Source organism: Danio rerio, chromosome 7 (genome assembly GCF_049306965.1).
Source record: "Danio rerio strain Tuebingen ecotype United States chromosome 7, GRCz12tu, whole genome shotgun sequence".
NCBI lineage: Eukaryota > Metazoa > Chordata > Actinopteri > Cypriniformes > Danionidae > Danio > Danio rerio.
Window position 1 is genome coordinate 8,644,586 of NC_133182.1, and position 27,061 is coordinate 8,671,646.

The following is a 27,061-nucleotide window of genomic DNA, read 5'->3' on the forward strand; positions in this document are numbered from 1 at the left end:
CCCCGTGTTGTCTGGTTTCCTCTCACCATCCAAAAACATGCAACTTAAGTTAAGTGACTAATCCAAACCGGCACCGTAGACATGCTCCTAGTAAGTAGTTATCTCTTAAGAGCAATTACTATCTGTTCATTGGCTACTACAGCAGGGGAGTTCCCGAGATCTACCTGAGCTCAAACTCCCCTCTCACCTTGCAAACGGGAGGGAGCCCCGGGCTCGAGGATCTTATGAGCTCAGGACTCTCTCCCGTGACAGCATGCCAAACAAGCTTAATTATCAATCATCAGCAATCTGTGAACTCTTGAAGTAAACATTTAAAGACGCATGATGCATGTAGGTTTTCATGACACATTGTAAATAAAATTAATCATAAAGCCTAGAGACACAATATGTAAATGTTATTACAAATTGTGTTTATCTACAAACAATGCATGCGAGCTTGAACTAAATACCAGCATTATCAATCACAAAGAATGAAAGTAGTTTAATTTTAGAGCCAATCGATCATCGTTTTCATGCTCGATTGTTGCTGTTGTGTTTGAGTAATTGATTAATCAAATACTTGTGAATATCCCTAGCTGGGGTTGATGCTGTGTTTTGTTTGGTAGCTAGAACAGTTAGGGTGTTGTGAAAATATGAATGAAAAATTGTACATGGCTGTATTGTACCTTTAAGTAGATATACTCTCAGAAATAAAGGTTCGAGAGTTGTCACTGGGGTGGTTCCTTTTGAAAAGGTAAACGTTTGTACCTCAAAAGTGTATATTAGTATTTTTGTTTTACTAATATTTTTTTCTTATTCACTGCAGCAACAAAATGCGAAAAAATAAATAAAAAATGCACTGAGCAAAAATTAAAAAAATGGCATTATTAATGTTTGCTTGCCTGTGTTGTCCCTTTAATGAGCGGAAACAGTTTTGTAAAGCATGACAAGACACACATTGTCCTGCACTGCTGTGGACAACAAGTTAATTTATGAGTTTGGAGAGGATGTGGAAATGTGACGCACACAGACCCATTTTTGTGGCTTTCTCTGGTTCCCACTAGAGCCAGCTGCTTTTTCGTTACCACTGCCAATTTTAAATCATGTGATGTGACTATTGTAGCCCACCAATCAGAGCTCAGAGAGAAGAGAGGATGAAGTCTGTGGTTGTGCTCTGAAATGCACTTAAAACTGCAATACTCTTTTTATTTTAAAAGGTTTGCTTACGAGCATTAAAAATAAGAAAGCAAAAAATCTAATCACTATTAAAACTGTCAAGTGCATTTATTTAATGTATTTACAACCGTAATATTATATTTGTCATAAATGACTTATTTTAATAGCTAAACTCATTTGATTTAGCCAATATTTGGTGTAATTTTAAAAGTAAATAATTATTATTGTAAATAATAATTAACAAAACTAAAAATGCACATTGCACACTTTTTGCTTAGGTTTTGTTTAAAGCACAACAATGAATAAAAAAGCAATTCCTATCACTATTTGCTGTCAAAACAATGTACAACCCTAAATTAGAAAATGATGGGACAGTATGGAAAACACAAACTTAGCAAAAATTAAGCGCAAAAAAAAAAGAAAGTAGTAATTTTGAAATTTACTTTGACTTGTATTTCATTACAGAATACAACAAACATTGTGTGGTCTTCAGTATTTTATAGTTTTTTTTCTTAAAATCAACACATTAAAATGTTGGTTCTTGCGCCACATTTAAAAAAAAGTTGTAACAGTAAAGCTTTTACCACTTTGTAACGTTGTCATTCCTTTTTACAACACTTAAAAGACATTTACGGACTAAAGACATCAAGTGATGAAGTGTTTCAGGTGTCCCATTTTGTCCCATTCTTCCTGCAATCAAGTCTTAAGGTGGGCAACAGTCTTCATTGTCGCATTTTGTGCTTCAAAATACACTACACATTCTCTATTGGATACAGGTCAGGACTGCAGGCAGGCAAGTCAAATACTGTACCTGTATCTTCATGCACCACAGCCAGAATTGTTCGTTTTTGCATTGTCTTGTTGAAATATGCATAGGCATCCCTGGGAAAGAAGGCAGCATATTGTGCTCCAAAATCTCTATGTACATATGTACAGATGCCTCCAAGCCCAGAGAAGTCGAGGGTACTTCTGGACACTGTTAACATAGGGTTTCCTTTTAGCTGAGTGCAGTTTTAACTAGCATTTGTAGACGGAACTATATATTGTGGTACTTGACAAAGGATTGCCAAAGTAGTCCTGAGCCCATGTAGTGATATCTCTCATAGATGTATGAGGATTCTTGATGCAGTGCCACCTGAGTGATCGGAGATCACAGTTGTTTAGCTTAGACTTGCACCCTTGTTCTTTACTCACTGAAATTCCTCCAGAGTCCTTGAATCTTTTAATAATGTTCTGCACTGTTGAAGGTGAAATATCCAAATGTTCTTCTATCTTTCTTTGAGAACATTATTTTTTAAACATGTCAATAATTTTCTCACATATTTGTTGCTAAACTTGCCATTCTCTGCTCATCTTTGCTCCTAAAGGACTAGACCTTTCTTGGATGCTGCTTTTGTACCAAATCATAATTACAATCACCTGTGGACATCACCCGTTTCAAATTACATTGTTATTCAGGCAATTTACCTGATTACTAGCCCTAAATTGCTCCTGTCCCAACTTTGTTTTGGAAAGTGTTGCAGGTCTGAATGACAGGAAAGGATGTACAGTATATTTACAAATGAAATGAAGTTGACCAGACAAAACACAAACTATTTAGTGTTCATACTGTCTGCAATGAAATTCAAGTCAAAGTAAATTTGTAAATCACTACTTCTTCTTTTATTTGTGTTTTCCAAACTGTCCCAACTTTTTCTGATTTGGGTTTGTATTTGTAAATTTAATGTATGACATTTCTATGTATTTACATAACATCCTTGCAGAAGATGCATGTGGAGTTTTTCTTTTATTCTTTCAGTTAATAGGATTGTAAAATAATAATATTAGTATATTGTACTCTTCCATTCACTGCGCTCTAAGTTTACCCAACTATGAAGACTTCTGCTGTTGAGTAACTCGGAAATGTGAAAAGGGTCCATTAAACAGTTAATTTTTTCTCTCCTCTTTCTGAAACTTCCCGAAAGTTCCTGTGCCGCTAAAGCTCATCTTCCACCCCGTGGCCAATCAGGCGGCGGCTCTCGGCTGTTAGTCCCTGCCAGGCCCTCTTGCCTCTTTTTGTGGTTTGCACAAAGGGGCCGCTGCCCTCTCGCAGGCTACGTTACAGTCTGTCACATGAGGTGGACACTCTAGTCCTGCCGCGCTTTATTTGCTGTGGCACTACAGATTACTTCCACAGTCTCAGTCTGCGCTGCACATCCAACTCAATTATGGGCGATTAGTGGCTCACCGTAAACCCCCTCCCCTACACCGTCCATAGTATACACACACACACACACACACACACACACACACACACACACACACACACACACACATCTGAGGAATGCACTGCTTGGATAACAATGCAGAACTTTGACAAGCGTTGAAATGCTCTTGCACATTGAGAATTTCTTTAATCAGAATTTTTTGTTTTGAATATGCTCATATATTTATACTTATTATATAAGTGATATTCAATTAAAGACTAAGCCGAAGGATAGTGAGAGTGAGTGTTTTGTGTATACTTTTGCAATTGCAATTCATTATGAGAATCCCTTTTGTATGCAAGTATGTAGTCACATGCCTTTATTTGTATATATATATGTCTTTGTGTTGTGGAAAACAATAATGTTGGCTAAATAAGAATTTAATTAGTTTTTGTGGACAATGCAAAGATGATCATTACATTTTTTCAGTGCTCTTTTAGTATTGATAAATACTGGCTTCTCAATATTTATTGAGTTAGCTTTTATTTCAATAAATATTTTGGTTTTAGTTTTAGTCATTTTGTTGAGTCATTGTAATATATATTTTCCTTATGTCTGTTCAGTTTGCATTAAGATTTATGTAATGTAATAAATTGTTTTTATTCAAGTTTTAGTCATTTTGTCGAAACATAGTAATATATATTTTTTAACTAAGTCTGTTAAGTTTGCAGTAAGTTTTATTGCTTTTTTTGACATTGAATCTTTATATCTCAATATCTGTCCGTCTACCTATCTATCGATTTGTCGGTCTGTCCGTCCGTCCGTCCTTCCGTCCGTCTGTCTGTCTGTCTGTCTGTCTGTCTGTCTGTCCGTCCGTCTGTCCGTCCGTCCGTCCGTTTATCTATCTATCTGTCTGTCTGTCCGTCCGTCCGTCTATCTTTCTGTCTGTCCGTCTGCCCATCTGTCTGTCCATTTGTGCTTATCTACCTACTTGATTTTTATTAATCTATCATCCTTTTGTAACACATGTACTTAGTGCACAGATACATAAGCTGCATCCCAAATCGCATACTTGTGCACTATTTTTTACGCCATTTTATAGTATAAATAGTGTAAGTAGTGTGTTCTCACTGAAAACTCTAAAAATAATATCAGCACTTTAATTACCCGGATGATTCACTCATTCAGCCGGTAAAATGAAGTGTGTAATGATGGACACTTCACGCACTCAACGACCGCAGGTAGCGGAAGGGGCGGAGCTATCGGACGCACATGTTGAATAACTTTATTTATTTTGGATGGTGGAAGCAAATTTCTCTCACGAGAGTGATTATAGCGCCTCCCGATGGTGAATGCGGTTATACTCACGGCAGGTATTATTTGATCATTCGGTCGCTTAGTTCACTGATTTGGCAACCGTCAAACGTCATCAGGGAAACGGTTTGAATTTCCACTTAGTAAAAAACATTAGTGTGGCATTTGGGACGCCACTACATACAAATACTATCCTGTTGAGTGTTTAAGTGCATAAGTACATAGTGCATAGTGTATAGTGTGCCATTTGGGACGCAGCTATAGAGTTTTGACCTGTACTTAATTTTTTAGCACCATTGCAATTTACAGTAAGACATTTAATATTTTCAATATTTTATACGATTTTTTCAAGATACTATTATTATGTTCTATTTTTTATCCTCTGCATTTCTCCACTTTTCTAGCTTGCTTTCAAATCTATAAAATGGATCTATTAAATCTTGTTGGCTTCTTGACAAATTGCTTCTCCTTCTCTTCAGTAAGTATTAGGGATGTAACGGTATTGTAAATACCGTCATACCGCAATATTATTTTTTTTCGATATTACCGAAGTCGCATGACTCGGTAAAACTATAGGTCTTCTGAGAAAATTTGCTCAGGCGAATGAAGCGAACGGGAGGTAGCGAAAACTACAATTACCATCAGCCCATGCTTGACCATCATCCCTTGCGGTCTGTTGTCGCTACAGATCCAGTAATGCGGAAATGGAGTGTGCTGCTAGAAGCGGGGATGAAAAGAGCTGGAAAACTCTAAAGCAGGTCGCACACCAGAAGCGGCGCTCGGCGGCGCGCCGCGCAGCGCCATGTATTTTAGAATTCTAAACATAGGTTTCTATCAGGATACACACACCGGCGCCGCAAGTCGGCGGCTGTCGGCGGCGCCCGGCGACGGCTCAGGACGCAGTTCATTTTTCAGCCGCGCCACAGAGCGCCATCTGATTAGTTTCATGTTAAATACCATTCGAATGTGCGCGTCTGGTGTGTGATACTCGCCTCTCTGATTGGGGCTTTTCCTGAATATTAAGTAGCCTAACACGCACAGTTCAGTCCTGCATCTTCTCCGTGTAAGTTCAGACTTCGCAAGTTTGATCAAGGCTGCAGTCTCTTCTTTTCAGTTTGATATGGAAAAGCAGATTATACCGAGGACACGGGTAAATCTTCAAAGGGAACAGTGTACTTTATAACTTCATTCACATCACCCTGGCTTCGTTGTTTCACTTTCTCAACAATAAAATGTAAACATGATTTAAGGAACTGCCTATTTTCATTTTAATATTAGCAACTTAGACAGCAGACATGTTGAGGCGTCGTGCTGCATAAGATGAGCGTCATTTTCACTGTGTGGATATTTATAACAAAACGGAGCCAATAAAAACACTGCCTCCTTTCAATTTCAGTGAAAATATGAAACACACCCTCTTTTGCTGAGTATCAGTTTTAAGAATCGATAATGGTCATTTTAAAAGTATAACATACAATAAGTTTATACATTATAGGAAATAAAGGCAAGCGATCAGTCAATATACAGAATGGACGTGGTTACATTAATCATTAACTTATCTTTGCGCTCAGCCAAAACACGTTACCTGAGAACAAGTAATAGATTCCAATGCCCAAAGTCAGGGAATATGTCGTTAGATAAACACAACAAGATAAATGAAATATCCCGTTTAATAAATATAGTGAGATTAGATCCAGCGGGAGATGCTTGATGAGAAGTCCGACTAGCAGAGCTCTCATCTGGGTAGATGGGCTGAGTGTGATTAAAGGTTGAATGTGATGAGTTTTCAACAATACTAATTTGAAACTTTATTTTTTTACATGGTTTAATAATTTTTTGTTATTAAAATTGAAGTTCCTGTTTCAAAGCTTACAGATAGATGACTAATTTGTATGTCATTGACACTTTTGGCACTTTTTTGGAGTATTTTCATAAGTTTTGTTTTTTCCTGTAAATGATTCAATAAATACCGTACCGTGACATTCATACCGAGGTATTACCGTACCGTGAAATTCTGATACCGTTACATCCCTAGTAAGTATACTAAATAATTACTGTAAGTAATTATAATAAGCACAAGTTAAACTTGAATAGTTTTGATCTACTACATGACAGGCAGACTGTTTTAGTGTTTTCCGTTCATTTACGGTTGTTAATTGCATTACGAGATGTTGATCTCTGCTCTGTCGACTTTCCCCAGCAGGCACAGGTTGTCAACATGACGTCAGTTTGACATTGTACCCCAACATGGGATGTTGCATATTGTTTAGAAATCGTTGGATTGATGACAGAATCCAGTATCAGACCGATGTCAATACGATTTTGGTTATTTTCCAACGCAACCTAAAAACAACAAAATATCAGCATCTAAAGATGTTACAGCTTGAAGTTGTGTGAATGTTACCAATTTGACATCTATCAGACGTTGCATTTTTGTTGCCATACCTGACAAATAAATGCCAGTATTTGACGTTAATGGTTTAAGATATTGGCCCGACGTTGGATTTTGGTCACTTTCCAACACAACCTAAAATCAACGAAATATCAACATTATTTAGCATAGCATTTTATTGACATTCTGGTAGTTTGAAATAATATAATGTACAATAAAAAATATAGAGAGCAATAAGTCTGTAAAATAACAGAACATGTACTGCCAGTTTATTACAAGATTTTTGTAGCGTAACACACAACACCAACCCAGACAATATATTACTTTAAACTATTAAAAAATGTTTATAAAAGTCACTTATTTGAAGCTTTTCGGGTTAAAAGATGTTGGAAGAAAGACCAAGGTCCCATAATGCAACTCAAAAGCATAAAGGCACAATAACAAACAAAAACATGAATCCCAAAATACAGAAAACTGCTGATTTACGGGTCTTTTTGCAGTGTTCCTTGTGAATAAAATGCATTTGCCATGCTCTCATCATCCAGTCACTTTGAAAAATACAACCGCACACACACGCACACACAACCACACTCTGAAGTGTGCGTGTTGCATGAAGTATGCCATATGCATCGAAGTTAACTTTATTTGTTTTATTCACACGCTCAAATAATGCTGAAGCAATTACGGAGGCACGGCTTCCCCCAAACTCCGCCTAAGGATGCGCATCACTGCTCCCTGGCATGATTTTCGGACTCCATTGTGTGGCTTTCATTGTCTTCCCTCCCTCAAGCCCCAAACTCTCGCAATCTCCCCTCTAGTTCACTGCTCGCCCCCTGCGCTCGGCCTCTGCACACCTGGTCCTGGCAAATTAGTGAGAAAGAGAGAGAGAGAGAGAGAGAGAGAGGGGGATGTTATGGGCCCTTTAAACATTCCGACGGAGCGAAAAGTTAATGATGGTTGAAAAGTTTGTGGAACAGAAAATTGCTGGCAAAAGAAACCACATGGCGTACTTCTTTTTTTTTTTTTTTTTTTTTTTAGAATGCACTTTTTATTTGGTGTGACTAAGTTGAGACAAAGTAAGCTTTTTACAAATGGTACGATTAATGTCCTTCATTTAGGCCTGTGCATTATGATGATATATATTTCATGGACAAAATTAAAAATGACATTTTTTTTAATACTGTGGTCTTATAATTTATTTTGTCAAAATACATTGTTTATGATAATACCATGTTTAGTATTCATATGATTGCAATTGGCGGCGCAGTGGCGCAGTGGGTAGCACGTTCACCTCACAGCAAGAACGTTGCTGGGTCGCTGGTTCGAACCTCGGCTCAGTTGGCGTTTCTGTGTGAAAATTTGCATGTTCTCCCTGCGTTCGCGTGGGTTTCCTTCGGGTGCTCCGGTGCTCCGGTTTCCCCCACAGTCCAAAAACATCCGGTACAGGTGAATTGGGTAGGCTAAATTGTCCGTAGTGAATGAGTGTGTGTGTGAATGAGTGTATATGAATGTTTCCCAGAGATGGGTTGCGGCTGGAAGGGCAATTCAATCTGCCGTGGTGACCCCGGATTAATAAAGGGACAAAGCCGACAAGAAAATGAATGAATGATTGCAATTAGGGTTGCACTGTTTACCGGTATAATATAGTATCACGGTCCTATGGCTACAAAATACTGGCGGTGCCACTGTAGTTTGTTAACAGTAGTATCGACATTAATGATTTATCTACAGTAGATGATGTTGCATGTGGAAAAGTCACTCAAATGCTCACACACTTATGCAACAATAAACCATTTTATTTTAATAGTCTGTGGAGCCCTTTGCAAAACTGTGTAGAATTTGCACCTTTTATGGTGCCTATTGCATATATTCTAATGCTTCAGTTGGAACCAAGCAGCAACCTCCCGCTCTACCTTGGGAAGCCAATACGGAAGTAACTGAAACTGCAATTCATCGAAATTCCGCTAGTCCTGGCTCCATAATAGAGCAAATTTCAATTGAGCCCACTGTTAGAATGGCCAACTTTACAGCAGGAAAAAGGTGTTTACAGCCTGGGACAAAGAAAAATTTTGGTTCATACAGCTAAAATTACCCTTCATGACAACTGTTAGGGGGTATAACTCATCCGTTTCCTTTATATTAGGCTATTTTAAGTTTGCATAATTAAGGGCGTGGCCACTTGATTGACAGCTAGGTCTCGTTGGTCGCCGTCACTTCACCTCAGCTGATTCCGGCTGATTAGCCACTGAACTCAGCATATTCATCATATTTCTGTGTTGTTTTATGTGGCTTTACACAGTCAGTTGCCTTTTGGATTTATTTCTTACAATTATCAGATGATATGGGATGCTGTGTGCACTTAATTGTGCTCAAAACCATTCATGTGGCCTCTATTTCCTATGTGAGTAAAGTTATATACTAATATACCATCGCTATAAATGTATTTGTTTTATTTAAGATCATTTATCATTTATATTTAGAGCTGTAATGCACTTCAGAATCTGTCAGATTGATTAGCTGTAGGCTCTAGATCAGTCATCTGAAGCGTTGTCATACAGTGTTATGCTGGATTTCATCAATAGCCTTGCATTAACTAACACAGACTATATCTGAAGTGTTTGGAAGTAATTCGCGTTTTCCTCCTGTAGAAAAACATCATAAGAACGATGTTTAGTGGCTCAATGTATTACAGCAGTGTTTTTAAAAGTCTAAACACTTTATTGATATAGTGTACAACCAAGCACAAGTGATCAGAACACAAACGAGTCGCAGGTGATAAAGTATTAAGCGTTCTCCCAAAGTAAAGTCTGTCTAAGCTAGGTCCAAGCAAAATGCCAGCAGGTGTCTGTAGCTCCGCTCACTCTCCGCCTCTTTGCCCTTGTTTGGTTTCCTGCCGTGGGTGTGATGACATTCGAACAAAATGGCAAAAACCTATGGGTGACGTCACGGATACTATACGTCCATGTATTTTACTGTCTATGGTTGGAACGCACATCTGAATCGGTTCATTTCTGTTCCTGTTAATATGATTTTGTAGCTACAACAACCGTGACAAACTTTTAAAAAGAACGACTCACAAAGTGAAATGTTGAATTACTTTGAATTGTTACCTGATAAGACTGGGGAAAAATTTATAATAAACCCAAAATAGCAACAGGAAACATTGAAACATTTTTGACCACTTCATATAGGCTAATTATGTTGGAAAAATATGTCTTGGATATAATTTGTATCTTTATTTTAATGTATTTTTGTTGGTCAGTTATCTGCAAAATAAACAAAAAGAATGAATACATTTTAGGTGAAATTTAATTATTTCAGTATTTTCTCTATAATTTGAGTTATAAATTATAATATCGCAATACTACTTGGTATCGTGATACTTCAGCTGGTATAGTATTGTAAGATTTATTAATGGTATCATGACAACCCTAATTACAATATTACACGCTAATATGGGGATGCCAACAGAAACATGAATAACATCACAAAGCTAAATTTTGCAATGTATTATATTATTAATGTATATAATATTAATAATAATTCTATTTTCATAATTATAGTTTTTTTCTGTGGTTTTCACCTTTATTGGACAGGACAGTAATAAGAATTGAGAGGAAAGCATGGGGAGCAGAGAGAGGGGGAGGATCGGCATAGGACTGCGAGCCGGGAATGGAACTTGGGTCACCGTGAGCACCGTGGTGCATCTGTCGATGTACTAACCACTACATCACTGGTGCCGAAACACACACACACACACACACACACACACACACACACACACACACACACACACACACACACACACACACACACACACACACACACACACACACGGCTTAACATTAGTGATTTTTGATCTCCAGCCACTGTGGCTAGTACATTTCCAACATTACTAGCCACTCCATTTTTCACTCCACACCATTTTCACTAGCCACACTTTTCTTGTTGGGAAAATATATTTTATATGAATAAATTTGAATTTGACATGCTAAAATGACTTGATTTAGATGTTGTGTTATGTCCACATGCCTTCTCATTAATTTAACTTTTCGTGTGTGTATTGTGTATTAGCTTGCTCAGTGTGCATGAGCAAATGGGTTGTGTCACAATGCAATCAGTTTTTATTTCACAAATTTTCAGGGCTCAAAGTTAAGGATTTACCAAATTTATATCTGACCACACCGAATAAGTATTTCTTAGCCACAATTCCTAATGTGTCAAAACAAGGAAGATATAGCGTGTATAGGTGCACTTTTTACTTCAACAAAACTTTTCTTTAAAAAACATTAACTTTAAAAAATAATTATTGTCATAAATCTAAAATATGCACAGTAATCTGTCCTGGCTAAAAGTCCCAGGTTACCAGTTAATTACACATACATAGGGAGTAATCTCCCATTAAAGCAATAATATTGTAAAAATATATACAATTAAACCATATTAACAAAAATAACAGTAAGCAAAAGAAAGCAGGTGAAACATACTGTGTTTGATAATGAAAGGATGTTCACGTGCACACGGTTAATATAGCCCTTTTAATGATCTGTTTAAAGAATAAAATGAAAGCAGTGACCGCTGCTGCTTACAAAAGAATATGTGTATTTTTTTTTTTATCTTGAGCTCTTGAAAGCAGCAGGACTGACTGTGGGTGAACGATCATCGCTCTTTGTCCAGTCTATTTCAAAGGGAACAGATCGCACCAGTTGCGCTTCTTCCAGGCATGGTTGCTTTGCGCAAGTAAACAGGAGCGCACAGACTTTTTAACAGTCGCGCACATCACATCACCTATGCACGCGAGTGATCATCCGTTCAGCATTTCCCTTCTTTTTTGCTGTTTTGCTCGCGCAAACATAATTATTTTTGTCAGTCGTGCTGCTTCTCGATTCTAAAATCACATTTGCACGCATATTGGGCCATGCTTATTGTCGAACCCTGTTTTTAAGAAAACTACACTTTGTAGCAGATTTCCAACCAGCCAAAGTGGCTAGTGGAGGTGTCTGTCTAACCCGCCAGAGCTGAAATCTACCCACATTTGGCAGGTTGGCGGGTGTAAATGTAAAGCCCTGTGTATATATATATATATATATATATATATATATATATATATATATATATATATATATATATATATATATATATATATGTATATATATATGTATATATATATATATATATATAGTAGCGAGGCAGAGGGAACAAACAAGTCCCCGGAGGGTGATTTATTTACAACGTGCAGAAGTAAAACAAGATGAAAGATGAATACGGTGCTCTTCGTTGTGCTCTGGTGCTCCGGGGAGAAGGTGAGGTTGAGTGAGAGTTCTGGTGAAGGATCGGTCAACTGCTGGAGTCCGCTGTGTAGGAGAGACAGAGAGACACATATGATACCGCTGGGAGTCATTGAGTGAAATGAAGCTCGTCTTCCTTGTGTTTGGGGTTGGCTTATATGTGTGTCTCTTAACTAGCTCCAGCTGGGACCGTTCCGTGATGATGAGGTGACAGCTGGGGTGAATTCTGGACCAAGGCGACGTGGCATCAGTATACTCGCCACTATATATATATATATATATATATATATATATATATATATATATATATATATATATATATATATATATATTAAGGGTGGAGCCGAACCCGAATACGGTATTCGGAAAGGCACGAATAGCGTGTTTTTACGAATACTTGATTCGAACAAATACTTGAAAAATTATTTGTATTCGGGAGCAAGAAAAACACTATATCAAAAAGCAGCGTTTCCTCATGAGACCACAGTGCATGCCCGCGTGAGAGAGAGAGAGAGAGAGAGAGAGAGAGAGAGAGGCAAAACGCGCCAAAGCCCGAAACTGAAAGCGAGACGTGACTTTTAAGGGGTTGTTTCATATGGATTTATTAATCATTCTTACTGTTCAGTGATCGCAAACTGCCGTAGTTTATTAAAGACGCAAACTCCTCACTGCACGTCAGCTGCGCGCCTTCAGCAGACCTCCTCATTCCTGCAGCACGAGAGCTTTATGATTGTTTATGAGCGCCAAAAGTGGCGGATCTGTCCGGTAAAATATCTGACTGCGTGTCACCACATCCCTAAGGACTGTTTGGCGAAATATTTGACTGCATGTCACTGCATAACAAACGACTTGAAAGGATATAACTAGAGAACTCTCCACTGTGCTACTGGATGAGAGCGTATGGCAAGCCGTTTTAGCATTTAAACCTTGTTCAGACTATCCATAAATATATTTAGAGATATCTCTAATTATATTTTGACTAGTCATAATTATAATTCGACTAGTCAGATTGGAAATATCTGCAAATATATTATGACTGACTAGTCATATTCCTCTATTGACTTACATTGAAAAATATTTGCAGATATCTCTAAATAAGTTGACTAGTCACAATTGTAATTAGAGATATCTCCAAATGAATTTTGACTAGTCAAAAATCCAATTCAAGATATCTACAACTGTAATTAGACTTTTAGTAAATTAATTAGAGATATCTTCAAATATATTTGTAAATATCTCTAAATATGATGAATTAAATATGATAAATAAATTAATTATTTATTTATGAATTAAATATGATTAATAATATGATAAATAAAATCTCTAAATGTATTATGACTAGTAAAAACTCAGAGATATCAATTACAATTGTTACTAGTCAAAATTCATCTGATTTCGTACTAGTACAATTGTAATTGCAGATTTGTCTAATTGTCCTTCTGAGTAGTGGAATTATAATTATGACTAGTCAAAATATAATTAGAGATATCTCTAATATATTTATGGAGTCAGAACAAAGATTTAAATGCTAAAAAGGCTTGCCATAGAAAGCGCTTCTCACTGAACAGAGCACCGCGCAACCTTCTATGTAATGTATTATCACATGCACTAAAAGCATCCTAAAAGCATCAACACAGCCACATTCTGCCCCAGCAAGTCAGTTTCAAACATAAAAAAACAAACAAACAAACTTTGTGTCTTTTTTTGTGGCTGGCAATGATAATAGCAGGGCTGTATCTTTTAGTCTTATATAGAATACTTTTGTTCTGCCAGATCCCACAGGCAGGGTTTTATTTAGATTTATTTAGTTAATTTTAGTTTTTGGAATTCTGTGCATTGGAAAGAAGTTCTTTCAGAAGAAGAACAGTTTTTTGAAGTATTATTTGTTTTAATTCTGTCTATTCAGTATCGTTCAACAAGAACGGTGGTGGTGGGGTTCATAATATTCACAATGGTATTTTATTAGTTGTTGGTTTAACCATGGATGAGAAAATGGCTTCTATGTTATTTTCTTTTCAATTACGTTTCTTATCACATGTTCAAAAACAACAGCCAATATTGCATATCTATAATTTATATAATGGGTATAATTAAACAATACTTTCACTATAACGTAAATTAGAAGTGTAATAGAAAAAATATATATTTTTGCGCCATTTTGAATTTTACTCGAATACAAATACAAATACTTTTCCCCCCTCAACAAATACAAATACCGGCTGCCCCGCACATCCCTAATATATATATATATATATATATATATATATATATATATATATATATATATATATATATATATATATATATATATATATATATATATATATATATATATTTTTTTTTTTTTTTTTTTTCATATTTCTACATTTTCAATCAATCATTTGACCTGGAGTTTTAAATAAAGTGAAAAATATGATCACATATGAATTGAGTAGATTTAAGTCATTATCCAGATATAAGATGTCTTATTAACCATGATATGGGACTTTTGTCATATTTTCCTGCCTTTAGATTTAGCAATTGCAAAATTAAGTAATTAAAATTTACACAACACTCTTGTTCTTTTATTAGAAGCAGTTCAAATGGCCACCTAATCTGAGTATAAAGATAATAATGTAAAACAGAAACAGTCAATAAATATGAACTATTAATTGATTCAATTTACTGTAATGGTACTATATCATGGTATATATCATTATCAGGATATAAGATGACTTATATACCATGATATGGGATTTTTGTCATATTACCCAGCCTGTAGTTTTAGCAACTGAAAAATTAAGTAATTGAAATTTGCACAACACTCTTCTCTACCAGAAGCCGTTCAAATGCCCACCCAATCTGAGTATATACAGTACTTTATATTTGGTCAATTAATATGATTCAGTTTACAGAAATAGTACTATATTGTGATAAAGAAGTCGTTATCAGTATATAAGATGATTTGTATACTATGATACGGGATTTTGGTTTCTTTCACAGAACGCAAGTTTCTGGAGGGCACATAAATCTGCAGAAGTGAGAGCAGATAAGAAGGAGCAAAGCCAGAAGATGTTTTATGTTTTATTTGATACATTTGTCAATAAAATAAATTAGTTGTATGCTGAATTGTACACCTGTCACACTCTAAAATGTAATATTAATTTGGTTAAGAGCTAATTAGTAGGGATGTAACGGTATTGTAAATACCGTCATACCGCAATATTAATTTTTTTCGATATTACCGTGGTCGCATGACTCGGTAAAACTATAGGTCTTCTGAGAAAATGTGCTTAGGCGAATGAAGCGAACGGGAGGTAGCAAAAACTACAATTCCCATCAGCCCAGGCTTGGCCATAATCCCTTGCGGTCTGTTGTCGCTACAGATCCAGTAATGCGGAAATGGAGTGTGCTGCTAGAAGCGGGGATCAAAAAGAGCTGGAAAACCCTAAAGCGGGTGTTGTCGCCGCGCGCGTACTGAATAGTGGTGTTGTCGCGCGAGTTCTTATCAGCTGTGTTGTCGCGCGAGTTCTTATCAGCTGTTGTCGCGCGCGTACTGAAAAGTGGTGTTGTCGCGCGCGCGTACTGAATAGCGGGGACGGAGGGTATGTCGCGTCGCGGGGGCTCTTTTGATCATTTTGGAAGGGAACTTTCTATCCAAGACTAAAAAGGGCTTGTGCACTGCACAGGTTGAGCACTGTGTGTGCACTTGCCTGCAAGTTGGGGAATAGGACTAATAATCAGTCATGGGGACTGCAGAAACACAGCACACTGTTCAGATTGATGCAGACATGAGACCTCTATCTCACTCATGGTTTGTCCTCTCAAGTGGGGGAAAGACAATGCACAACGTTCCCCATTGCTAACAACCTGGGCCAAGTCATATCTCTCTTGTCCCAGAAACCTCAGTCCCAAATGAGAGGGTTTTTTTCTGTTGCAGGGGACATTGTAAATGCCCAGAGATACCAGCTTTTACCAGATTATATTTATATGATAATTTTCCTTTAAACCCATCTCTATCTAAGTGAGTGTGTGATTAAATGTTGAATGAGATGAGTTTTCAACAATACTAAATTGAAACTTAATTTTTTTACATGGTTTAATAATTTTTTGTTATTAAAATTGAAGTTCCTGTTTCAAAGCTTACAGATAGATGGCTAATTTGTATGTCATTGACACTTTTGGCACTTTTTTGGAGTATTTTCATAAGTTTTGTTTTTTCCTGTAAATGATTCAATAAATACCGTACCGTGACATTCATACCGAGGTATTACCGTACCGTGAAATTCTGATACCGTTACATCCCTACTAATTAGGAAATAAATCAACTGAATGTGTATATTAAACAGAGCATGAACTTATACACTGTGAATACACTTTTAATGTGTGATAAGAACTTTTTAAATATTTGTTTAAAATGTGTGTGGTGGTGGAAATGACATTTTAACAGTTTATTGTGAAAAAAAAGAAAAATATCTTCAGCGATTAGCTTTGAATTGATACTAGCCTTTCATGTATACGAAACACTCTTATTTACCTTAATTTTGTTTGGTTTTTAAAAACATCTTTAAAGGGTCACGAAACACCAAAACACATTTTTTGAGCTGTTGACAGTCGTATATGTGTCCCACACCGCTAAAAACACTATTAGGACACCTATATTTCACTAAAAAGTGTAAATTGGTTGTTTTTGCGTTATTTCAAGCAAATTCGTACTTCCGGTTTGAAACGAGTTTTTGAAGCTGCGTCACGGTCATGACATAATAGCGTTGTATTCCAGCGTGTAGACTGGGCGTCTGTGCCAGAGTGAGTCTTATTACGTCTTACAGTGTGATGCATTAATGCATGAGTAAGGCTTGGTTCAAACCAATCAGTGCGCTCTATTGTGCAACTTCATTAATATTCATTAGTGTCACCGCGTTTACGCCACAGAGACAACAAGCAAAACAAGCGTGAAGTGTTGCTTTTATAGTTTGCTGCCATTAAGTTTTGTTTTCATTTTCTCTCTGTGAGAGCTCAGCTGGAGTCACGTGTGGATTAACAGTGTACGCGACGCTCAACAACAATAACTTATGTGTCTAAGGAGGAACATTGTTTACCTGAGAGCTGTTCCCATCAGCAAACGCTGAAATCCGGATTCGCTTGTAACATTAGTCTTCTCTTTATAAAGACGCGGCTCTAGTTGCTGGTGATTGTCCTGTCTCTACAGATTTGTTAAGTGAGCGACCAGTGCTCTTTGTTTATTCAGTTTGTTCGTATCAAATTAAGTTAACTATTGCACTGAGTGCAAACATAGCACCGCATTTTGTGACCGGAATAACACACGCGGCTTTCTACCGCTACCTGCCGTGTGCATCTAAGTCTCCAGGAAATGCGGAGGGTTTTTTTTCTCTCATTCGCCGTGCGGTATCAAACATTGCATGAAAAATACACGCTTAGAGCAGATCCTCGAATCAAATATCGCGTTTGTCGCGAGGGACATGAATGAATTCCCTGAATGAAAGAGCCAAACTGCAGTTAAAGTCCAACATTTAATAATTTGGCAAATAACTCGACTACAGATGTCCATGTAGGTTAAACACCATCACTTTCTCATGTGTGTGTATTTTGACTGAAACTCGCGCGTGCTCAAATAGACACTCCCACACCATTCCACTTTAGTTCCTCCGACACTCCCCCCTAAACAGAGCTGGACACGCCCACTTTTCTGACTTTTTCCAAAGTAGAGGTGTGAAAACACCCTGCTGAAACGAGGGGGTTTCATGGCCCTTTAAAGGTACATCATGTTCGGAAATGACGTAGAATAATATTTCCTTATCAAGCAATATTTACCTTGATTTTTCTTCAAGTGTTTAAATTCTCTCCATCTTGAACATGTTCTCAGATGTCACTATTCATTTTCACAGAAACCGCCTAAATAATCTTTCACACAAACTTTTTAAAGCAACTTTACAGTGTTGTGGTGGAAATGACACTGGTGCTGTGCGACAGCTATATTTTGTATAAAAAATAATATTGATAATAGTCTCACATTAATAACTATATTATTATAACTATATATTATTTCACAAGTGCTTAATTAAGAGACATGAATAGCTACCAGATAAATATTATTTTAAAATGTTATTATCGATGTTTAAGTTTAAAACTCTGGGTGTGCGACAAGGTGAAAACTGTGATTTTGACACCTAAAATGAGGTTGAATAATATGAAGAATATATAATAGAAAGCTAGTACTTTTATAAAAGTAGGTTTTATTGTTAGTTTGACAAAGAAAGAGGAATTTGAACACAATTATATATATTTTGGGATATATAATCAAAGGACTTAAAAGTGCCGTGGTTGAAGAATTACCCTTAAATGCCCACCTACTGTAATCTGAGTATATACTTTGGTTTATAATGTAAAAAATAATCAGTCCTTTATATGTGGTCAATGAATATAAGCTATTAATTGATTTAATTTACAGAAATGGTACAATTTCGTTATATATAAGTCGTTATCAGTATATAAGATGACTTATAAACCATGAAATGGGATTTTTGTCATATTTCCCAGCCTTTAGTTTTAGAAATTGCAAAACTGAATGATTATAATTTGCACAACACTCTTTTCTACTTGTCCTTGTTTTTTTTTTTTTTTTTGTCCTCTACTAGAAGCCGTTCATATGCCCGCCTTCTCTACAGGCTCTAATCTGGCCTGACAGCTTCCTCTAGTAATTGGTGCTAACACCCAGATGGACGGGGCTCTAATTTGCCGTTCCCAATAAAGAGAGGCGGCTGAGGGGGCGGCGGAGGGGGGGAAGCCTTGATTTGTTGGTTATAGATACAGAAGCCGTAAACACCCCAGGCCTCTGGGCCGACAGTTTGAGCAGGCTTTTGTTCACACATTTGGTCAAAAGAAGCGCTCTTCCCAGCCTCCCCCTCTTTCTCTATCGCTTATATATACACACATACAGTCCATTCGCTCGGTTTTATTCAGCCTATAGCTGGTGTGTGTGTGTGTGTGTGTGTGTGTGTGTGTGTGCGTGTGCGTGTGCGGATGGGTGGCCGTGACCTAAGCGTTTCTCAGGGCAACTGCTTGACCTCTCACTATTAATGAGGCCACAGGGAATGAGCTCTGGGTCAGTGGTCAGGTAGGGAGAAGATATGAGGTGTTTGTGTGACAGCAGACGCATAATCCTGCTGCCATTACAACTGATTCTTCTAGCTTTCTGGCATTCTGTGTCTGTGTATTTGTCTGTCTGTCTGTCTGTCTATTTATCGGTCGATCTATATGTCTGTTTACCGGTCTGTCTGTCTGTCTGTCTTGTCTGTCTGTCTCTCTGTCTTGTCTTGTCTGTCTCTGTCTTGTCTATCTCTCTGTCTTGTCTGTCTCTGTCTTGTCTGTCTCTCTGTCTTGTCTTGTCTGTCTCTGTCTTGTCTGTCTCTGTCTTGTCTATCTCTCTGTCTTGTCTGTCTGTCTCTGTCTTGTCTGTCTCTCTGTCTTGTCTTGTCTGTCTCTGTCTTGTCTGTCTCTCTGTCTTGTCTGTCTGTCTCTGTCTTGTCTGTCTCTCTGTCTTGTCTGTTTCTGTCTTGTCTGTCTCTCTGTCTTGTCTGTCTGTCTCTGTCTTGTCTGTCACTCTGTCTTGTCTTGTCTGTCTCTGTCTTGTCTGCCTGTCTGTCTGTCTGTCTATCTTGTCTATGTTGTCTGTGTGTCTGTCTGTCTCTCTGTCTTGTCTGTCTCTGTCTTGTCTATCTCTCTGTCTTGTCTTGTCTGTCTCTGTCTTGTCTGTCTCTCTGTCTTGTCTGTCTGTCTCTGTCTTGTCTGTCTCTCTGTCTTGTCTTGTCTGTTTCTGTCTTGTCTGTCTCTCTGTCTTGTCTGTCTGTCTCTGTCTTGTCTATCTCTCTGTCTTGTCTGTCTGTCTCTGTCTTGTCTATCTCTCTGTCTTGTCTTGTCTGTCTTGTCTGTCTGTCTCTGTCTTGTCTATCTCTCTGTCTTGTCTTGTCTGTCTTGTCTGTCTCTCTGTCTTGTCTTGTCTGTTTCTGTCTTGTCTGTCTCTCTGTCTTGTCTGTCTGTCTCTGTCTTGTCTGTCTCTCTGTCTTGTCTGTTTCTGTCTTGTCTGTCTCTCTGTCTTGTCTGTCTGTCTCTGTCTTGTCTGTCACTCTGTCTTGTCTTGTCTGTCACTCTGTCTTGTCTGCCTGTCTGTCTGTCTGTCTGTCTATCTTGTCTATGTTGTCTGTGTGTCTGTCTGTCTTGTCTGTCTCTCTGTCTTGTCTTGTCTGTCTCTGTCTTGTCTATCTCTCTGTCTTGTCTATCTCTCTGTCTTGTCTATCTCTCTGTCTTGTCTTGTCTGTCTCTGTCTTGTCTATCTCTCTGTCTTGTCTTGTCTGTCTCTGTCTTGTCTGCCTGTCTGTCTATCTTGTCTATGTTGTCTGTGTGTCTGTCTGTCTTGTCTGTCTCTCTGTCTTGTCTTGTCTGTCTCTGTCTTGTCTATCTCTCTGTCTTGTCTATCTCTCTGTCTTGTCTATCTCTCTGTCTTGTCTTGTCTGTCTCTGTCTTGTCTATCTCTCTGTCTTGTCTTGTCTTGTCTGTCTCTGTCTTGTCTATCTCTCTGTCTTGTCTTGTCTGTCTCTGTCTTGTCTGTCTGTCTCTGTCTTGTCTGTCTCTGTATTGTCTGTCTGTCTCTGTCTTGTCTGTCACTCTGTCTTGTCTGTCACTCTGTCTCTGTCTTGTCTGTCTGTCTGTCTGTCTATCTTGTCTATGTTGTCTGTCTGTCTACCTGTCTGTCTATGTTGTCGGTCTGTTTGTCTCTCTGTCTTGTCTCTCTGTCTTGTCTGTCTGTCTGTCTATATGTCTGTCTGTCTGTCTGTCTGTATGTCTCTCTGTCTTGTCTTGTCTGTCTCTCTGTCTTGTCTGTCTCTGTCATTTCTTGTCTGTCTCTCTGTCTTTCTTGTCTGCCTCTCTGTCTTTTTTGTCTGTTTGTCTCTGTCTTGTCTGTCTGTCTCTACGTATGTCTGTCTGTCTCTCCGTTTGTCTGTCTGTCTGTCTATCTTGTCTGTCTGTCTCTCTGTCTATGTTGTCTGTCTGTTTGTCTACCTTGTCTGTCTGTCTCTCTGTTTGTCTGTCTGTCTACCTGTCTGTCTTTATGTCTGTCTCTGTTGTCTGTCTGTATGTCTCTCTGTCTTGTCTGTATGTCTGTCTGTCTATCTATCTTGTCTGTATGTCTATATATCAATCTTGTCTGTCTGTCTGTGTTGTCTGTCTATGTGTCTATCTATCTGTCTTTCGGTCTCTCTGTCTATGTTGTCTGTCTGTTTGTCTCTCTCTCTTGTCTGTATGTCTGTCTGTATGTCTGTTTGTGTTGTCTGTCTATCTCTCTGTCTTGTCTGTCTTTCTGTCTGTCTGTGTGTCTGTCTGTCTGTCTATCTATCAATCCTGTCTGTCTGTCTATATATCAATCTTGTCTGTCTGTCTATATATCAATCTTTTCTGTCTGTCTTGTCTCTCTATGTCTCTCTCTATCTGTCTTTCGTTTTGCCTGTCTATGTTGTTTGTCTGTCTTGACTGTCTATCTGACTACACAGTGCATCCGGAAAGTATTGATAGCGCTCCACTTTTTCCACACTTCTTTATGTTACAGCCTTATTCCATAGTAGATTAAATTCATTTATTTCCTCAACATTCTACACACAATCCCCCATAATGACAATGTGAAAAAAAAAAGATTTGTTGAAATTGTTGCAAATTTATTAAAAATAAAAAAACCTGAAAAAATCACATGTACATCAGTATTCACAGCCTTTGCTCAATACTTTGTTGATGCACCTTTGGCAGCGATTACAGCAACAAGTCTTGTTGAATATGATGCCACAAGCTTAGCACACCTGTCCTTGGCAATATTTCCTCTTTGCAGTACCTCTCAAGCTCTATCAGGTTGGATGGGAAGCGACAGTGTACAGCCATTTTCAGATCTCTCCAGAGATGTTCAATAGGATTTAGATCTGGGCTCTGGCTGGGCCACTCAAGGACATTCACCGTGTTGTCATGAAGCCACTCCATTGATATTTTGGCGGTGTGCTTTGGGTCATTGTCCTGCTAGAAGGTAAACCGTCGCCCCAGTCTGAGGTCAAGAGCACTCTGAAGCCGGTTTTCATTCAGGATGTCTCCGTACATTGCTGCATTACGTTTACTCCAAAGAGTTAAATTTTAGGTTGCTTTCACATCTGTAGTTTGCTTCATTTGGTCTGGACCAAGGGCAATACATGACATTGTAGCATTTTCTGCCGTCTTTGGGTCCTTTTCACTTCACACTGCTGGCTTTGGTCCGAACCAGTTGAAAAGAACCAAAATGCAGACATGTGACAAAATCCACATCACTCTTTGGCCAGATGTTGTGAAACGTATTTCTTAAACTGCTTTTCAATTGGTCAGAATTCACGTTTGGGAAAGATGCCAATGGAACTCCCACAAGTACACAAACGAGCAGACACAAAATGCCGCTTTTGACTATGGAGCTACGACTGCACTGGCTGATTGTATCCCTGCTCATAGTATACTATATAGTTTACATACATCACTTTAGACAAACTATACATTTTGAGAATGAAGCGCAGCTGCGGCTAGAAAACAATGTTTTAATGCATTGCAAACGGCGAAGGTGCATCGCATGTCAGTTCAGGTGGAGCCGTAAATTAATTTAGCTAAACTGCGACCAAACTGGTCATCTTCCAGAAATATTACCAGCAATTCATCAGGTATTGTTTTTCCCTCTCTTTCTCTTTGTTTAAAATTGTTGGTAAAGCGCTGTCAACAAACATTTTTCCTCCACATTCCATAATGCACAGCGCATTGCTGCTGGATTAGTCCAAAAACGCGCAGTACTTTTGTGGTTGGGTTGTTTGCGGTTGTTTTAGTTGAATCATATTCTCATCACAAGTGAACCGCTCCAGGGTTCGTTTGAAGGCACCCTAGTCTCATCAGACTAGAGAATTTAGTTTCTTATGGATTGAGAGTTCTTCAGGTGCCTTTTGGCAAATTCCAGGTGGGGAGTGTCTTCCGTCTGGCCTCTCTACCATACAGGCCTGATTGGTGGATTGCTGCACAGATGGTTGTCCTTCTGTAAGTTTCTCCTCTCTACAGAAGAACGCTGGAGCTCAGACAGAGTGACCATCGGGTTGTTGATCACCTCCCTGACTAAGGCTCTTCTCCCCTGATCACTCAGCTTAGATGGCCGGCCAGCTCTAGGAAGAGTCCTGGTGGTTCCAAACATCTTCCACTTACGGATGAATGAGGCCGCTGTGCTCATTGGAACTTTCAGAGCAGCAGAAATTTTTCTGTAACCTTCCCTACCATTGTGCCTCGAGACAAGTCTCGAGATCTACGGCAATTCCTTTGTCTTCATGCTTGGTTTTTGCTTTGACATGCACTGTCAACCCTGGGAGCTTATATAGACAGGTGTACGCCTTATTAAATCATGTCCAATCAGCTGAATTTACACACAGATGAACTCCAATGAAGCTCTCAAGAATGATCAGTGGAAACAGAATGTACCTGAGCTCAATTTAGAGCTTCACGGCAAAGGCTGAGAATACTGATGTACATGTGATTTTTCAGCTTTTTAATTTTTTATAAATTATCTTTTCTGTCTTTCTGTCTGTCTGTCTGTCTGTCTTTCTGTCAGTCTTTCTGTCTGTCTGTCTGTCTGTCTGTCTGTCTGTCTGTCTATCTATCTATCTTGTCTGTCACTCCATCCATCCATCCATCCATCTCTGTCTCTCTTTCTCTGTCCATCTCTCTATATCTCTCTGTCTACTGTAGGTATTCTCAACACGGTTCTCAATTGTGCCCAATCTGACAGCAGAACATGAAGTTTAAGCAACAAACAGCAGGATTAAACAGGTATTAACTTTTATGCTCAGAAACTTTCTATGCATCTAGCAAGAATAAATAGGTGGGCGGCGGCGGGTATGGAAACATTCTTTCAGTGTTCAACCCTAACAGAAAAACTATTTGATCTGTTTGTAATGATTCATATCAGTTCATAGAGCTTTTGATCAAAGTGAACTGTTTAATGACCAATGACTTGCAATAGTTTTGGTAAAAACCATGGCCGCGCTATGAAATCACAGCCCAGAAATGTAGAAAAAATAAAAACTCTTTTGAAGTAATGTTGTGTGAGGGCTGCGGGTTCAGAAGTGCATCACACTGCACTGTGAGAGAAGCTGAAGAGAATACAGAGGTGCAAGGTTTAATTGATTTTGAACAAATGTTAAAGGACACAAAGCAAATTCATGGTCTCTGTGGAGGAGTCTTGATTCCACAGATGGAGGAAACGCGTCCTTGGCTTTTATACTAAGACTACATGTGAAAATTGGGGTCATCGGGTCTTAAAAATGGGAGGATTTAGGTGAGGAATTGACATGTGCTCAAAAGAAAAGTTGACAATCAGCAGATCATTCATCGCATTGATGTTAGTTCTTGCTGAAAGCTAAAAACACAATTATTTTTTTATTCTAATTATTGATGTATTGTGGATTAAATGTGAGAAAGAGCAGAGGCTTTCAGAACACACGGTGCATGATGAAAGGTTAAAAACACTAATAACTGAAAGATATTTTCCAGGTAAAAATTTGCACCCAGAATTTATGATTCATTGTGATATATTAGAATTTTCACTATATACTGGTAAAATATGCAATATAATATAACATTATTATTGTTGAACTTGCAATGTATATCAACAAACATTTCCCCATTTTTTTAATGTAACGCTTTTTTATTATTTTATTAATAAAAGATTTTTTTTCAAAGTCTTTAATTATCAAAATAAAATAAACAGGAAATATAGTTTTTTTTAATGTAATTAAATTTAATTCATACAAAAAAATATGTCAAGGTTCAGACCTTTAGACTTTATAATTGTTTTGTAATATTTTGGGATATTTTTATTTTAGGCCTGCAAAATACATGGAAAAAATGCAATATTGTCATTTGACGTGGATGCTGACAAGGGATGTGCAGATCCAAATGCAGGTTTATTAAGAATAGTCAAGACAGTGGCAAACGGGTATATGCAGATAATCCAGAGTCGTAAACAAACATGGCAAGACAAAGCAAAGGAAAACACGCTGTAATGTACACAATTCAGTATAACAAGACTCACCAATGAAGTGTGCGTGTGCGGTGTTCTTGTAATCAGTCTGTAATGATCCTCCGGCTGTGAGTGTGTGCAATCAGTGGAATCTGGAACAGGTGCGTGTGAGTGGTGCTGCATGACTGGAACTTGTAGTCCATGTAATGGCGGATTTGTAGTTCATTATCGATCTGTGTGTTTACCAGCGATCTGCCAGGAAAAAATTGCTAGTGATTGTGACAGATATACTGTATTTTTGTTGAGTATCATAAAACCTGCAATGTAAATCAACAAAAATATTCCCCCAATTGTTTAAAAATAACTTTTTAATTAGATTTTTTTCATACACAAACACATTCACTCATAAATAATTGTCCATCAAACACTTATGCAACAGTTACAGAGACAAAAAAATAAAACAAAACAAAATTAATCCTTCAATGTTGAAGGTTGTTCATTGTCTATTCTTAAAGAACTTTTTTACTAAATTTTTTTTCAAATTATTTATTTCTTTAATGATCAAGCTAAAATAAAAAGATAGATTTTTCTGATCTTATTCAATCTAATGCATACAAAGAAAACTATGTCAAGGTTTAGACATTTAATCATTTTTATTTTTGTGATATTTTGGGGAATTTTTATTTTAGAGTTGCAAATTACAAAGAATTTATTTAGTATGCTAGATTTTTATTGAGTATCATGAACAATGTAAATCCACATAAACATATCCCCAATTTTTAAATGTAACTTTTTAAAAATTGTTATTATTTCATAGCCAAACACATTGCATTGTTTTTTATTTTACCATTTATTTTTTAAATAATAAAACTGAAATAAAATATAATTTTTTCTGATCGTATTAAATCTAATTCATACAACAACAAAAACTATGCTGACATTTTGTTTTGCAAAATTGTGGCAAACAACGTGTGTTGAATTTAAACAAATAGATTAAATGTAGTAATTTTGAACTTATTTGTTTGTTTAAAATTCAGCCCAAATAAATTGCTTACAACCACTTAACATAAAAAAATAGTAAATAAGGACTAATGAGAAATCTGTGAATAGTTTTTTCAGTTTCAAACACTATACATTTCTGAAAACCTCAGCAGATTTTCTGGCTGTTGTCATTTTCCTGTCATTTTTATTTTATTTTATTTTTTTATTTTTCAGCTAGCTCTGCTCTAAGGCTCGGGTACACCTTTGGGTCACTCATACTCAAGTAAAAGTACAATTACTTGCCAAAAAATGTAGTGGAAATATAGTAAATATATCTATTCTAAACACTACTCTAAGTAGAGTAGTGTAATAGTACAGTATTTTTATTTCTAATTGTAAGTTAAATGATTAGTCATTCGTGGACTCTAGATTTTAAATGTGAGACCATCCAAACATGCAAATAAAACAAATCTAATTAGTTCACAAATTAAGTTTTGTCTAATAAAATGAAATGATGCAGGGAAAAAGTATTGAACACATGAAGAAAGGGAGGTGTAGAAAGGCATTGAAAGCCCAGACAGCAGCTGAAATCTCTCAGTAGTTCTTCAACTCTCTGCCCTTCCTCAGTGTAAATGAATATCAGCGGCTTCAGTCCAACATCCACATTAGCAGGAGAATAAAGATGAATACAGGG

At 37.5% G+C, this 27,061-nt stretch overlaps 1 protein-coding gene across 4 annotated transcripts in view; it reads left to right on the forward strand.

Moving 5' to 3' along the window:
- LOC141375293 (3'-5' exoribonuclease HELZ2-like) overlaps nucleotides 1–27,061 on the forward strand; it is a 296,921-nt gene that overhangs the window by 53,729 nt on the left and 216,131 nt on the right. The window contains exon 2 of one of the 4 annotated variants that reach the window (XR_012383100.1): nucleotides 10,644–10,783. The exons of the other annotated variants lie outside the window; for them this stretch is intronic. The gene's annotated coding sequence lies outside the window, so the exon portion shown is untranslated. The remainder of the gene's footprint in view (nucleotides 1–10,643; nucleotides 10,784–27,061) is intronic. 4 annotated transcript variants of the gene reach the window in all.